At 42.9% G+C, this 16,613-nt stretch overlaps 1 protein-coding gene across 4 annotated transcripts in view; it reads left to right on the forward strand.

Moving 5' to 3' along the window:
* Window positions 1-16,613, forward strand: part of GNAL (G protein subunit alpha L) — a 135,872-nt gene that overhangs the window by 56,774 nt on the left and 62,485 nt on the right. The gene's annotated exons all lie outside the window — the stretch shown is intronic.

A 16,613-nucleotide genomic window follows, 5' to 3' on the forward strand; every position in this document is an offset into this window, starting at 1 on the left:
AGGACAATGGAGGAAAAGGGATGGCGGTGTGGCCATCCCTCCTGGTGGGTGATTTCTCACTTTCTGTCTCTGTCTCTCCAGTGAGCGCACAAGCCCTGTGGCAAAAATCTCAGCAACAATCACTGCAATGCATAGTAATCATATATCCTTTTAACTTTTTCACCTATGAACTTGGTTATCTGTTTCCCTGAAACTTTATGACATTTTTCCTGTGGAAGAAAGAAAATTTAGCTTCAGGTAGAGATGACAAGAAAAATATGAGAGGACTTTGAAAAATTTGTGGAAAAGTGGAGTCAAAGTATGGGTGCATTTTAGTGCAAAAAAAAAAATTGAAATCCATGCCTAGTTGTTTCACAATATACATTTGTGTGTGTGTGTGTGTGAACTTTTTAAAAGGCCCTTTGTTTTTCTTCCTATAACCCATCAAATGACTTAATTTACTCACCTCTGGTGGTCTTCTTGCCAAGAAAATGTCATTTTGATAGTGTCAAGTTAGCAAGAGACTGAAAAAATAAAGATCATACTTTTTATGGACTTCCCCCCCAAAATGCTATTGCCACCTCCTGATTTTATTGTTTGGCCCTAAAAGATCGATGAGTAAGAACTGAAGCCATTCTGTTTATGAGATTTCTTATGTCATGGACAGCCTCTGAACATTTTTTTTAAGTTCTTGTGGAATAACTGAGCTGATTTGAAAGATGTTGCCTATCCTACTGTCTCCTCCTCCCGGTTTTTGCTTTTCCCATGGTGATATGGTGGCATTCCACCTCCATTGTTGCTCTTTCCCCAACACGTACCTCTTGATTTTTCATTTCAATGTGCACTGGTTTCTTCTCCAATTATCTCTTCTTCCTCCAACCTCTAGTTCTTTCCATCTGGATCTTTTCTAAAATCCTGTGCTTGTTTCTCTTGTCTCCTTTTCTTACCATCTGTCCCCTGACAAGTTCGCTAAGCCCTGTGATTTCCATCATCAGCCTCATAGAGACCCCTCCACAGATCCTTGCAGGGTTCAGCTCCAATCCTGAACTGAAATCCAATCCTTCATCCTATTTCCTTTTAGATCATCCCATCAGTAACCTGACTTACCTAACTTAAACTTGTCATCTCTTTCAAAAACACATCTCATTGTAGCGTCAACCTGAAGAAGAAGGCTGAGGCAAAGCAGGTAAATCAAAGGCGATTTTCTGGACTGAGCTTAGGACAATCACCTGGGCATCAGGAAATCCAAGTGGTCCCAGATAATGTGTGCCAGCACGATGCAGATTGCAGGTTGATTTTAAAGGCAAAAGTTGCAAATGAGAGGAAGTAGGAAGGAGTCTTGGACGGCAATGATGGGCTATATTCCATGGTAAGGGGAGCAGGATTTCAGGATGAGCATAAGCAAAGTGCAAAGATAGTGAGTCCGGAAGGGCTGTATTTGGCAATAAGAATGTTCATAAAACAGCAAAGTCCAATGCACTTGAGTTTAGATAATACCTTTTTTTTTTAGGCAAGGCTGCGCGCCGGGGCGGGAGCCCCGGGCACCTTTTTTTTTTTTTAAGAGAGAGAGAGAGCACATGCTATAGAGAGAGACAGAAAGTGAGAAATCACCCCCCCCCAGGGGGGATGGCCATGCTGCAGTCTCTTCTCTATTCTCCTCTTGGGATTTGGGGCACACACACACACCTGGTGTGACATCTAAGCTGCCAGGTCCGGGACTCGAACTGTAGTCTACTACGTGGGAATCCAGCGACATAACCATCTGCTAGTCCCACAGATAATACCCTAAACTATTTCAAGAACACATTCCTAATAAAGTCACAATATGTATATAGACTTTATTTCCTTACAGTGCTGACTTAGGTAGACTAGAATCTCCTGCCTTTAGGAATTACTGGTCCATTTTGGAATCTGTAAGCTTCCTCAAGTTTCAGTTTGATGTGCCATTTCAGCTTGGGTGGCTCTATTTTGTCCTGGTCTGTTGGGGGCTAGTGAAGGAGTTTCATCTGTGTATCTTAAAAAGAGTGAGCCAGACAGGGTAGAGGAGCTGAGCTCAGAGAGGAAGCAGAGGTCTGATAACAGGTTGTTCCGAGATGAGATGCACCGGATTGTTTTTTTGTTTGGTTTTGTTTTCATAATAAAAAATATTTTTTGAGAGATGTTTTTGCTTTAGGGCTCATGTACTCACCAGAGAGACAGAGAGAGACAAAGAGATAGAAAGTGAGAAATCACTCCCCAGGGGAGATGACCATGCCATAATTCCTTCTCCTCCATTGTCCTCTTGGGATTAGGGGCACACACGCACATACGCCTGGTGTGAGTTTTAAGCTGCTGGTCCAGGACTTGAACTGCAGTCAACTATGTGGGAGTCCTGCCATCTGCTGATCCCTAATAAAATGTTTATTGTGATAAACAATCTAACATAACATTTGCCATTTTAACCATTGTTAAGCACATAGGTCAGTGATGTTAACCTTGATGTTGTTGCACAGTCCTCGCCACCCTTTACCTCCAGAATGTTTTCATCTTCCCACGTTAAAACCATTCTCACTAACCACAAAACCCTCCCCCAGGCCCTGGTAACCACCATGTCTTTTCTGTCTCTACTCTAGGTACTTCATAGAACCAGAATCATAACAGTATTTGTCTTTTTGGAGAGGTTTTCGCTATAGGGCACGTGCACTCGCCAGAAAGAGAGAGACAGACAGAAAGCGAGAAATCACTCCCCCCCCCCCAAGGGGAATGGCCACACCACAATCCCTTCTCCTCCATTCTCCTCTCAGTATCTCAGGCAAGCACACACACATGCCCAATGTGAGTTTAAGCCACCGGGTCTGGGACTCGAACCACAGTCAACTACATGGGAGTCCAGTAACATAGCCATTTCACCAACTGCTGGTCCCTGCAACATTTGTCTTTTTGTGATGGATTTATTTCACTTAACACAGTGTGTTCAAGGTTCATACATAGTGTAGTGTATGTCAGAATTTCCTTCCTTTTTAAGGCAGAGTTTCCTTGTATGTGTACATAGGCTTAGCTTCTCTGTTCATCATTCTGGACAGTTGGACACTGGGACTGTGACACGGGGTTGTTCTGAGCCCATTTGTAATGTGATCTGACTGATGTTTTGAAGACTCTGCTGCTCAGTTCAGTAGACTGTGGTGAGAAGGGAGGAGGGAGGCCGGTTAGGCTGAAGTAGTAACCGCAAGTGCACATAATGATGGTCTCGGCCAAGGAGGAGGCAGGGGATGTGGTAAGAACAATCAGAAGCTGTATATATTTTGAAGGTATAGCCAAAGGGATTTCCTTAAGGACCACATGTAGGTGTGAAAGAAAGACAGGGTGAAGGGTGACTATAGGGTTTTTGTCCTGAGCGACTGAATGGTAGCTATTGCCTAGGGAAAACTTTAGGGAGAACAGTTTGTGGGAAGAAAATTAGGAGTTCTGTTTTAGGCTTGCTGCAATATCCTCACCGGTTAGAATTCAGGTGTTGAAATCAGGCAGGCAATTGGATATGCAAGTCCAGAATTCAGAGGAAAAGGAGAGCTCTAAGCTGGAGGTATGAGTCTGAGAGTCACTGGTGTGGTATGCGTAGTGTGTCAACCATAAATGGAGGAGATAACCAAGGAAGCGTGCATAGACAGAGAAGAGCTTCCAGGACCTGCCCTGGGTCATTCCAGAACTAGGAGGCTGGAAAAGTGAAGAATCCAGAAAATAATACTGACCAGGAGCAATCAGGAAGTCCTAGAAGCCAAGGGACAGCTTTTCAGGAAGGAGGCAGTGACCATCCATAGTAGGTGCCACTTATAAGGCAAGTAAGAGGACAATTGAGAATTGGACATTCAAGTCACAAACCCAGAGGTTTGGGCACCTTCATCATTACCTGCAGAATAAATTCCACACTTCTTTATAAGGCTCAGCTGCCTTTTCTTTTCTCCTTCCCCCTGTTTTATTTTAATTGCCAGAGAGTACATATGCTTGCCAGAGAGAGAGAGAGAAAGAGAAAGCACCCCAGAATGGGGCATGATCACACTGCAATTGCAATTCTTTTTTCCTTCATTCTTCCTTCTCATGCATACCCAGTGTGTTTTTCAAGTCTCTGGGGCTTTGAGGGATTCAAACCACAATCAGCCATGAGGGATCTGGTTCCCTTAACTGCTGAGCTATAAGGTTGGCTCTCTTTCTTTCTTTGCCCCTTCTACTCTCTGCCTCTCCCAGATCCTTGTTAACATGCACCTCAGGTCCTTGTTAACTCTCTGAGTGATGGTGTACTTTGCTTCAGTTGAGTCCCCTGTGGATGGAGCGGAAGGAATAACCACTCTTGCCACCCCAGACACTTCTCTTTCCAGACACTCACTGTTGACCCTAAGTTCTGAAAACCAAGAACTTTCTCTGCCCTTTTGCTGATGCCTCCTGTGCCAGCACGGTGACCCAAAGTAAGTTCAGAAGCAGCTGTCACTGCATAGACAGAGAAGAGCTTCCAGGACCTGCCCTGGGTCATTCCAGAACTAGGAGGCTGGAAAAGTGAAGAATCCAGAAAATAATACTGACCAGGAGCAATCAGGAAGTCCTAGAAGCCAAGGGACAGCTTTTCAGGAAGGAGGCAGTGACCATCCATAGTAGGTGCCACTTATAAGGCAAGTAAGAGGACAATTGAGAATTGGACATTCAAGTCACAAACCCAGAGGTTTGGGCACCTTCATCATTACCTGCAGAATAAATTCCACACTTCTTTATAAGGCTCAGCTGCCTTTTCTTTTCTCCTTCCCCCTGTTTTATTTTAATTGCCAGAGAGTACATATGCTTGCCAGAGAGAGAGAGAGAAAGAGAAAGCACCCCAGAATGGGGCATGATCACACTGCAATTGCAATTCTTTTTTCCTTCATTCTTCCTTCTCATGCATACCCAGTGTGTTTTTCAAGCCTCTGGGGCTTTGAGGGATTCAAACCACAATCAGCCATGAGGGATCTGGTTCCCTTAACTGCTGAGCTATAAGGTTGGCTCTCTTTCTTTCTTTGCCCCTTCTACTCTCTGCCTCTCCCAGATCCTTGTTAACATGCACCTCAGGTCCTTGTTAACTCTCTGAGTGATGGTGTACTTTGCTTCAGTTGAGTCCCCTGTGGATGGAGCGGAAGGAATAACCACTCTTGCCACCCCAGACACTTCTCTTTCCAGACACTCACTGTTGACCCTAAGTTCTGAAAACCAAGAACTTTCTCTGCCCTTTTGCTGATGCCTCCTGTGCCAGCACGGTGACCCAAAGTAAGTTCAGAAGCAGCTGTCACAGCAGCAGAAGGACACACAGCCAGAGCCAGTGGCGGGGTTGGCATTCAGACCACCTTTGAGGCTTTATTTGTTTGGAATTATGTAAAATTCCAAGAATGTCAGACCTGTGTTCAAATTCAAATCTGAAACACACTTTAAAGTTAGACAGAATGGACCGTCTTGTAATCTCTGCCCCACTACTTACCTCCATTAGTGCACATTGTTAAGCATGTAATGACATGTTGATATAAGAACTGAGGATGTTCACTGAGTTATTCCATCTAGTAATTCTTGTCAAACAGATCCAGATTTTTTTTGAAGAAGCAGGGAGTCTCACTTTTAGGTATTTACCCAGGAGCAATGAAAACATGTGTTCAGACCCAGCAGCAGTGGTGCACACAGCTAAGATGCTGTACTCCCCTGGCAAGGAACACATGAGCAGCCCAGGTTTTATTCTAGAGGCTGGGCATTGGGGCATGCACCTGTAACCTCAGCAACCACTTGGGAGGCCAAGGCAGAAGGACCGTGATACAGTAAAATCCTGGTTTTTGTTTGATTTTTGGTTTTGGGGGAGGTTTTTTGGAAAGGTTTTTGCTATAGGGCGTGTGCGCTCACCAGAAAGACAGAGACAGAGAGACAGAAAGTGAGAAATCACCCCCCAGGGGGGGATGGTCATGCCGCAATCCCTTCTCCTCCATTCTCCTCTCGGGATCTCGGGCACACACACACATGCCCCCCATGTGAGTTTAAGCCACGGGGTCCGGGACTCGAACCACAGTCGACTACATGGAGTCCGGCGACATAGCCATTACTCTAACTGCCTAGACCAGAAATCCTGCCTTAAAAAAAAACACATATACATACACACACCAAAAACTATGTCCACAGAAAAACTTGTACATGAATGTTTATAATAGTCCAACAGTGGAAAGAACACAAACGTCCATCAAATGATGAATGGATAAATAAATGTGTAGAGCTATACAGTGAAATGCTATTCAATAATAAAAAGAAATGAAGCAGAAAAAGAAATGAAGCACTGACACACGCAATAACACAGGTGAACTTTGAGAACATTACATTGAGCTAAAGAAGACAGCCGCAAAGGGCCTCATACTTTACAATTCCATTTATATGAAATGCCTAGAATAGGAAAATTCACAGAGACAGAAAGAAGATTCATGGTTACTAGAGGCTGGGGGAGGAGAGAATGAGGGGTGACAGCTTTATAGGTACAGTGTTTCTTTGGGGATAATGAACATGTCCTAAAATTGATGGTGATCTATCAGGCACCAGTGGAGTGGTAATGCAACTGGACCCGCAGGGGAAGGTCCTGGTTTATGTCCCAAGGTCTCCGTACACATAGAATGTCTGAGCCTATGGCCCTAGCTGGTTGAACCTAGGAATGGCTTATAGCCTAAGGACCCTGTTGAAGATGTCTGTCTCTATCTCCTAGAAGAAAGTAAAATACTTTGTGGAAAAAAAAAATAGGACCAGCAAATGGCATAATGGTTATGTTGCTGGACTCTCACATGCTCAGCTGCACGTAGTCACCTGCGGGGCTGGCAGGCGGCATGGTGATTAAGGATGCTAGACCTCCCACATGGTCAGCTGTGGTTCAAGTCCCAGATCTGGCAGCTTGCTTTCTCACTTTCTTTCCCTCTCTCATTAAATTTAAAAATATAAATAAACAAAGTTAAATAAAATAATTCTAGAAAAGAAACTCACATTGGACACATGCACATGCGTGCCCAAAATCCCGAGAGGAGAATGGAAAAGGGATTGGGGTATGGCCATCCCCCAGTGGGTGATTTCTTGCTTTCCGTCTTTGTCTCTGTGGCAAGCACACGTGCCTTATAGCAAAAATCTCTCTCAAAAAAATAATGGTGGTGGTAGTGATGGATACAGAATTCTACAAATATACTAAAAACCATTGAACGCTACACCTTAAATGAGTGGATTGTGTGGAATATAAATTGTATCTGAATAAATCTGATACATAGAAAATGGAAAGAAAGAGAAAATGTAAAACTTAGAATCCCAGAACAGGAAGAAATCTTGAAGATTCTCTAGTACAAATACACAAGTATGGAATTACAAGGCATTTAGAGTTTTGGGACCATATTTCTTTTGCATCAGTTGTCTACTGCCAATTTTGCAGCTGCTGCAGAATTACAAAGGAACTCAGTGGCAACATTTGAAATCATTTCTGTTACATACGAGTATATCTAGAAATTGGGATCATGTAGTGCACTATATTGAGTTTCCTGTAGCTCTTGCCCTTCGGGTGTATCAGAGCTACTCACTGCACTGTCACAGAACAAAAATCCAGCATGCTTTTGTTCATTCCCACTAAGGATACCATCGCCTGCTGTGGGGCATTAGGTATGCGGGCAACTGCCCATTAATAAAACAGATCACGGGGCTCTACCCCTCAGTGCGTGGGCCCCACCCTCTTCCTCTCCCAGATTCCCTAACCCTTCCCTTCAGCTGGTTGCAGATGTGAGCCGTGGTCACAGTGGGCCTGAGTCTGGCAGCATCAGTCCCAGCCCACGGCCACCCCTGGAAAAATCAGCCCAGAACCTGCAGGGCAGGGCCATCCCAATGGATGGACTCGAGCATGCTCTTCCTGTGTAGGAATTCAGAATCTTGGCTTACAGCACACAGCCATTCAGGTGCATTTTGCAGTGATACCACGCATCCTTTTTTTTTTTTTTTAACAAAAAATGACTTTATAGTTATTTCAAAGTTTATTTAATGAGTGTGAGATAGAGAGCCACACAGGGAGAGACAAACACTCTCAATAGGGTCTGACATCATGATCTTCCCCCATCCACCAACCCTCCCAGAGAGCCAGGGTCACGAGTGTGGGCCAGGAAACCAAACCCAAGATCTCCCATTCATCGCAACTATCATCTTATGAGTCTTCATTTGACACTTTCAGTGTTTTCTACTCAAATCTTCCCAAAGAAATATTTATCTGCACCAGCTCAATGGTGCGGCAGTAACGCACTGCTCATGCAATGCTGGATCCACGTGGAAGATCACAGGTTCAGTTCCCCAGTCAGCCTGTATGTGCCAGCCGTGCACACCCATGATCCTGGCTGACTGGGAAGGCTGGGGGCAGTCACGTGTGAGACCCTGTTGAGGGTGCTTGTTTTTCTCTCTCTCTCTCTCTCATGCAAGAAATGAATGAACTTTTTCAAAAGGAAATATGTATCTAATTCCATAGTAATTTTTAGCAGGAATACAGAAAATATTTCTAGGGAAGTTTGCTGTTTTTTTGCAAGAGAGTGCATGTGCTCTCTAGAGAGACAGAAAGACAGAAGAGAAAGCACCTCTCCATAGGAAATGGTTGCACCACAATCCTTTCTCCTGCGTCTCTTCCTTCTTTTAGGATTTTGGACGTGCACATGCGTGCACACACACCCCACCTCTTTCTCAAGCTCCTGGGACTGGGACTCCACCCATGGAGTCGGCCATGGAGGACCTAACTGCCTTAACCACTAAGCCATAGAGCCAGCCAGAAAAATTGCTCCAAATTTAACCTTGTGGCCCAGTCCAGTGGTGCAGTTGGTGGTAAACCAAACTGTGGTGCTGGAAGCCACATGGCTGACACAGGTTCAGATCCCAGGATCCACCTACATACATCGTGACTGCATGCCCAAGATCCTAGTAAGCTGAAGGGCTGCAGAAGGGGAATAGTGTGTGCTGAGGCCCTAAGAAGGATTCATCTCTCTAATGTGTGTACATGAATGGGCTCTCTATCATGAATAACATCAATATACTTTAAATGATAATAATACATAAATAAATAAAACTTTGTTCCCCAAAAGATAAGATCTCCTTTCTTTATTTTTGCCTCTCAACACCTAAAACAAAAAAGATTCAGGGTGACTAAGAAGACCAAGAATAAAACTAATACCTTAAAATGTTACGTAATATAAGCTTGATGTTCCAAGGAGAATTTTTGTCAGATAACTTAAAGCCTTGTCTGGAAGCGAAAACTAAAGTCGTGATTCTTGGAGTTTCTTTTCTCTAGTGCAAATACTTTATCATTTTATTTCTGTTCCCACACAAATAAGCTTCTCTTCTTGTGAGTCTCTTCAGCGTGCTCCGAGTGCACGGTTTTCTCAGAGAGTTAGGATTTTACAGAGAGCATCTTAGGTATAGGAGTGGGAGTACTGTGAAGAGAGAGTCAAAAGCTAAAAGACCAAATTTGTGGGGGCAAAAAGCGTTGAGCAGAATTATGTGTTCTCATCACTAAAGTGTTGATTTATTTCATTTTCTGCTATAGATTGTGAATCCGATTGCAAAATTGTTACTCCTAATCAGAGTTGTTTGGTGAGATTATAATTTGGAAATAGAAAATAGAATTCCTAGATGGAACTTTTTTAAAGTCCCCCACCCCCATGAGCAAGAATAACACAGAGACAGAGAAAGGGATCGATGAGAGGGTCCGGGAGGAGAGAAAGAAACAGTACCCCAAACAGGGTCCGGGCACCACAATTCACCCCAGCCTCAGCCAGTCCCAGACCGTGGGCACATACATACCCAGAGTACTCAGGAATGTCTATGACATTAACCCGGATTCTTCCCATTGGGTCAGCGTCACTGAGCATTGTGTTTTACCCCTGTGCCACCATTTGGACCCTCCCCCCAAAAAAACAACTCTCAAGATATATTTTTCAAAAATATGTTTAAGAGGGGAACCAGCAGTTAGCGTAATGGCTATGTCGCTGGACTCCCACATAGTCAACTGCGGTTCACGTCCTGGACCCGGTGGCTTAAAACTCACGCCGGGCGCGTGTGCGTGCATGCCCAAGATCCCGAGAGGAGAATGGAGGAGAAGGGATTGCGGCGTGCCCATCCCCTCTAGGGGGTGATTTCTTGCTTTCTGTCTCTATGTCTCTCTCTGTCTGTGTGGCGAGTGCATGCGCCCTATAGCGAAAACCTCTCAAAAAAAAAAAAAAATCTGTGTAAGAGCAGAAAACCCATGAAGGCTGGCTGTGATTGGCTGTGAGCATCCCTCAGCTCAGTCCTCCTATACTTTGGAACCTCAGAGATTCTGCTTCTATCTCAGATCTCACATGTCTTAGAAACTACTAGAATGCATCTGTGAAATTAGCACCCTTTCAGGATGCAAGGTCAAATCCAGAGAGCAATTATATGTCTGTGAACCAGCAATGAAAAGCTCTAAAAATGAAATTTTAAAAACAGGTACATCATGAGCTGGCCCTATAGCCTCATCGTGAAGGGAGCTGGGTCCCACATGGATGACTGTGGTTCTTTTATTTTTTTTTAATATTTTTTATTTACATTCATTTACTGTACATCATTACAGCATACAAAATGAGATTTTCCATCCAGAATATACTGTATATTGTCTCAATCAAGCACATCGACATACATGTTATTGTCAGCAAATAATTTTCCATTTCTTGTTTCCTGTATGTTTTGCTTTTTTCCCCCCATCCTTGATTCCCTATCTCTTACCTTCTGCCATTTCCCACCCTCCTCCCCCACTGTCTCTGGTATCTATGTTTGCTTTCTATACTGTTTTTCCCCCACATTTTTATTGAATTACTAAAGACCTTAATTAATCTAAATATTTTCATAGTAAAAACAGCTGATATATACATTTCCATGAACATAAGTCTAACTTTAGGCATCCTATAAAGTAGCACCTAGCTGGGGCTACATATCTTACTGTAGTCATCGAATAGATATTTATTTTTTGTGAAACTTTTTTTAACTTAATTTACATTCTTTCCCAAAGCATCATCACAGCATACAAAATGTGATTTCCCATCCAGAATATACTGCTTAGTGACTTAATCATGCATATTATTCTCAAAAATTTTCCATTTCTAGTTTCTAGAATTTTTTTTTACCCCTCTTTCTGACCCCCTGTCCTTTCCCACCCTCTTTTCACACTATCTCTGGAGTCTACAATTGTCTTCCATTTCTTTCCCACCCACATTGTATTGATCACACAATTTCTTAAATAAACTAACTACTTTCAATAGCAAGTTCACTTGGTATTAAGAAAACCAGTTTTAATGTAAAGAAATGCTAAGGAACTTTTCTTAAAGCCAGGAAACAAGTTAGGATTCTGTTCAAATGGTAGGTGCATGAACCAATCAGTCTCATGTACTTTATCTTGTTTTGGTTGAATTTTCCCGATTAAATTCTGGGATATAATATTCAACTCCAGACTTGTCGCTACGATTAAGTTGGCCACTTTCTTAGTTTTTGAACTCTTATTTCTGTGCGTCTGTATTTAATTTTCCTGATATAGCACACCCTTGAGAACTTCTTGGAGATCTGGTCTGGTGCTGGTAAATTCTTTCAGGTTTTGTTTATCTGAGAATGTTCTTTTCTTTTCTTCCCACCTGAAAGATAATCTTGCCGGATACAGTATTCTTGGCTAAAATTTCTTTTCTCTTATCACTTTGAATATATTTTCCCATTCTTTCCTTGCTCGCATTGTTTTCGATGAGAGATCTGCTGTTAGCCTAATGGGAATGACTGTGGTTCTAATCCCAGCCCACGTGACTTGGAGAACATGCCAGGCTTGTGCACATGTGTGCCCAAAGTCCCAACAGGACCAAGAAATGGAATAGAAGGTATTGCAGCATGACCACATGCCACCAAGGGTGGCTTGAGAGAGAGAGAGAGAGAGTATGCACCCTCTGGAAATTGAAAAAATAATCACAGTAACATTTTAAAGAGTTGACTTAGGAAAAAATTTAACAGAATGTATAAAACACCAAATGCACCAAAAACTGTAAAAATATGATTGAGAGAAGGTAAATAAGACAAACAGAGAAATTTATCAGGTTCATAAATTAGGTGACTCAGCATTCAGATAGCACTTCTCCTAGAAAGGCCTACAGATTCAATGCAGTATCAACCAATCAGAATACTGCAGACTCATTTATAGAAAAGAGTCTAGTTACCTCTAAAATGTATGAGAAAATTCAAAAGACATAGAAGAGACACACAATCTCAGAACACAAGAAAAAAAACTCATAGAAATTACAACTACCTAATTTTCAGACTTATTACGAAGCCCCAGTAATCAAGACTGGTACTGGCGTAAAGGAAGATAGAATGATCTTCAAAAAGTTCATGGAGGGACCAGCGGATGGCATAATGGTTACATGGCTGGACTCCCACGTAGTCGCCTGCTGTTCAAGTTCTGGACCCAGTGGCTTAAAACTCAGACTGGATATGTGTGTGTGTGCATACCCAAAATCCTAAGAGGAGAATGGAGGAGAAGGGATTGTGGCATGGCCATCCCCCCGGGGGCGGGGGAGAGTGGGGGGTGTGACTTCTCACTTTCTGTCTCTTTGTCTCTCTCTTGTCTCTCTGTCTCTCTGGCGAGTGCACGTGCACTATGGCAAAAATCTCTCTTAAAAAAAAGAGAAAAGTTCATGGAAGATGTATATTTTTTTTTTAAAGTATGGAATTTCAAAGTTATTTTGTGCCAAAATAAACTTATACTTTTTCATTCCATTTTTCAATGAGCTTATTGAAGTATTCTCATATATATCAGGAGAACCAAATCAAGGGTCCAGGAATAGACCCACAGATAGATGGTCACTTTCCACAGAGGTAGTTCACTGGAGATAGGGGAGTTTCTTCTCTGAATGTGCTGGAGAAGCCAGATTTCTCCAGGGAAAACAAGCGAACATGGACCCTTTCCTCAGGCCATAACCAGAAGTTAACTCATCTGAATCATTGACCTAAATGTGAGAGCTCAAATATTAAAATATTTAGAAGAAGACATGGAGGGGGGACTGGCAGGTGGTGTGGTGGTTTAGGGACTCGACTCCCATGTGGCTGACTATGGTTTGAGTCCTGGACCTGGCAGCTTGTTTTCTCACTTTCCTTCCCTCTCTGTCTCTGTCTCTCTCTGATGAGCACACATGCCCTGTTAAACATTTAAAAATAATAATAATAAATAAATTTTAAAAAAATAAAACACGGAGGGAATATTGTTTTACTGTAGACTAGGATTTTTTTTTTAACAGAACACAAAAAAAGCATGAACCCTAAAATAAATAATTGATTAATTGGACATCAAGAAAACACGGAGGGAATATTGTTTTACTGTAGACTAGGAAAAGATTTTTTTTTTAACAGAACACAAAAAAAGCATGAACCCTAAAATAAATAATTGATTAATTGGACATCACCAAAATTAACAACTTTGCTTATCAAAAGACACTTATGAAAATTAAATGCAAGCTACAGTTTGAGAGAAAACATTTACATAACCTATAGTTGACAAAGAATTTGAATCCAGGTAATATTTTTTGGTTTGGTTTGGTTTGGTTTTTTAGTCATGATAAAACTCCCCATTCACGAGAGGAAGTGAGACAGAGAAAGAGAGAGAAGCACCCTGAATAGGATCTCCTCATGCTGTGACCCCCTTCCCCAGCCCTCCGTCTCATCAGAATCCTAGACATGCACCCACGGACCCAGCATGTTTTCAGGCAACCGAGAGCTCCAGACCTACAGTTAGCCATGTGGCTTCCAGCACTGCAGTTCTTTTTGCTACTGAGTGTGCCACCAGGCTGGGCCAAGTAATATTTTTTTAACCTCTTACTCTTATAGAAAAATAAAATTTGGGACCAGCAGGTAGAATGGTGGTTAAAGTGCTGGACTCCCACTTAACCAACCATGGCTTGAGTCCCAGACCTGATGACTTAAAACTCATGCCAGCCACATGTGTGCGTGTGTGTGCCCAAAATCTTGAGAGGGGAATGGAGGAGAAGGGTTGCATGGCCATCCCCCTGGGGGGTGATTTCTCACTTTCCCTCTCACTGTCTCTCTGGCAAGTGCACATGACCTATGGCAAAAACCTTTAAAAAGAAAACTCATTAATAATAAGACAACCCAATTTTTTTTTAATGGACAAAACCTTTTTTTTTTTTTTTGAGAGGTTTCTGCTTTAGGGCGCGTGCACCCGCCAGACAGACAGAGAGAGACAGAGAAACAGAAAGCGAGAAATCACTCCCCAGGGGGGATGGCCACACCGCAATCCGCGGCACGACTCCCCCCGCGCCCAAGGTTGTTTTTAACCCACCAGGTCTGGGCCACGAACCACGGTTGACTACGTGGGAGTCCAGCGACATAGCCATTACGCTAACTGCTGGTCCCTTAATGGACAAAACCTTTGAACAGATACTTCAGAAAGAAGCTGCACAGACAGCCCACAGTCACATCGAAAATATGTCCAACATCATGTGTCACTAGGGAAATGTAAATTAAAACCACAGAGTGTTAACACCGTACACCCATGAAAATGATTAAAATTTGACAAAAGCAAATATTGGCGAGGATGCAGAACTAGAATCCCTAGACATCACTCTAATCGGTGTAAAACAGAACAGCCATTGCAGAAAATAATTGATCAGTTTTTTACAATTAAACATTTACTTACTATATAAACTAGTAATTCTAATCTTGCCCAAAAGAAATGAACATTCAATGTTCATTCAAAGACTTGTATACAAATATTTCTAGCAGCATTATCTATAATAGTCAAAAACTGGAAATCACTCAAATGCTTATCAACTGGTGCATGAAAAAAAAAATGTTTGTGGGGACCAGCAAGTTAGCGTAATGGCTATGTTGCTGGACACCCATGTAGTTGACCACAGTTTGAGTCCCGGACCCGGCGGCTTAAACTCACGCCGGGCGCATGTGCGTGCGTGCCCAAGATCCCGAGAGGAGAATGGAGGTGAAGGGATTGCAGCGTGGCCATCCCTTCTGGGGGGTGATTTCTTGCTTTCTATCTCTATGTCTCTCTCTGTCTATCTGGCGAGCGCACCCACCCTATAGCAAAAAACTTCTCCAAAAAAAAAATGGTTGTGTTCATACAATGGAACTCAATAATTTAAAAAAGAAACTGCTAATATACATAACGAAATAAATGGATCTCAAAACTCTCATATTAAGCGATTTCATTTAATAATATCATTACATGGAATTTCTAGGAAAGGCAAAACCGCAGAGACAGAAATTGATAAGCGATCATCTGGGTAACAACCTCGGCTGCAAAGGAGGCTGAGAAGGAGGCGATGAGGTGATGGAGTGTTCTAGAGCCGACTGTGTTGGTGGTTACATGCCTGCAGAAAGGGGTGAATTTTATGGCATACAAGGTATACCTCTAAACACTGTTTAAAAAATGACTCTGACAATCCAGCCATGGTGGCGTATGCTGCCAAGTTGCTGTCCTCTGCAGGCTGGGACCGTATTGGAGGCCCAGATTTAATTCTCAGTCCAACCTAAAGGCTGGTGGGGCGACATGTGCTGTAATGCCAGCAACTCGGGGACAGTGAGGCAGAAGGATTGCTAGTTTGAGGCTGGTCTGGTCAACACAGAGACCCTGTCCAAGAAAGAGCAGGACGTGGAATGCGCAGTTGTGGTCCTAGCAGGGAGGCCGAGGCAGGAGGGTACCCACAGCAAGATCCTGTCTTTAAAAATAATAATAAACACCCTTCCATAAAATGTAAACTGAAATAAATAAATAATGAAGCTAAAAATACTTAGAGTAGAAAAAAAGAAAGAAAAAAAAAATCATGGGCGTGTATTGTAAATTTGAGTTTGCCCTGACTGGTCACCGAGGCTCAGGGAGCTGCGATCCGATCAGAGAATAAGAAACCAAGCTAGGCCATGGTCTTGAATCCAGGTGTGAGCACTTCCTAGTCAAGCAAACTCGAGAAAGTATGGTGTGTACTTGATTGTTCTCAGTTCATCATCTGCAAAGTGGGAGTTGAACCTCCTACATTAGTAAGGTGGTTTCAAACTCAAATGGGGCAGGCTCCATGGACTGGAAATGGGTGGGGGGCTGGATCTCACATGGCTGACCCCACGGTTTGAGTCCCAGACCTGTCGGCTTGAGCAGCACTCTGGGTGCTTGTGCATGTGGGCCTGAATTCTGAAAGAAGAAAGAACTGGAGGAGAAGGTATTGTGGCATGACCATTCTCTGTGGTGGTGGTGATGGTGGGGGGTGCTTTCTCCTCTCTGTCCCTTCTCTCTCTCTCTCTCTCTCTCTCTCTCACACACACACACACACACACACACACACACACACAAACCCTCTAGCAAAAAACAAAACAAAAACTCAAATAAGACCTCTCGTCTAAGACTTGCAGAATATTGCCTAGAAACAATGGGCACTCAGAAAAAGCTAGGTGTGACCTGATTCTATTTTCTTTTGATTGTTGAGGTTGTGTCCGTGGTGGTCATAATTCATGCTAGGAAAGATAGGGGCTTGGACACTGCTAAGGGTTTTAATTTGTTTTTGTGAATTTTTATTTTAAGCATAGTTTCTGAAAGCTTCCTAAATGGA

Source organism: Tupaia chinensis, unplaced genomic scaffold, assembly GCF_000334495.1.
Source record: "Tupaia chinensis unplaced genomic scaffold, TupChi_1.0 Scaffold143584_1, whole genome shotgun sequence".
In the NCBI taxonomy this organism is placed as follows: Eukaryota; Metazoa; Chordata; class Mammalia; order Scandentia; family Tupaiidae; genus Tupaia; species Tupaia belangeri.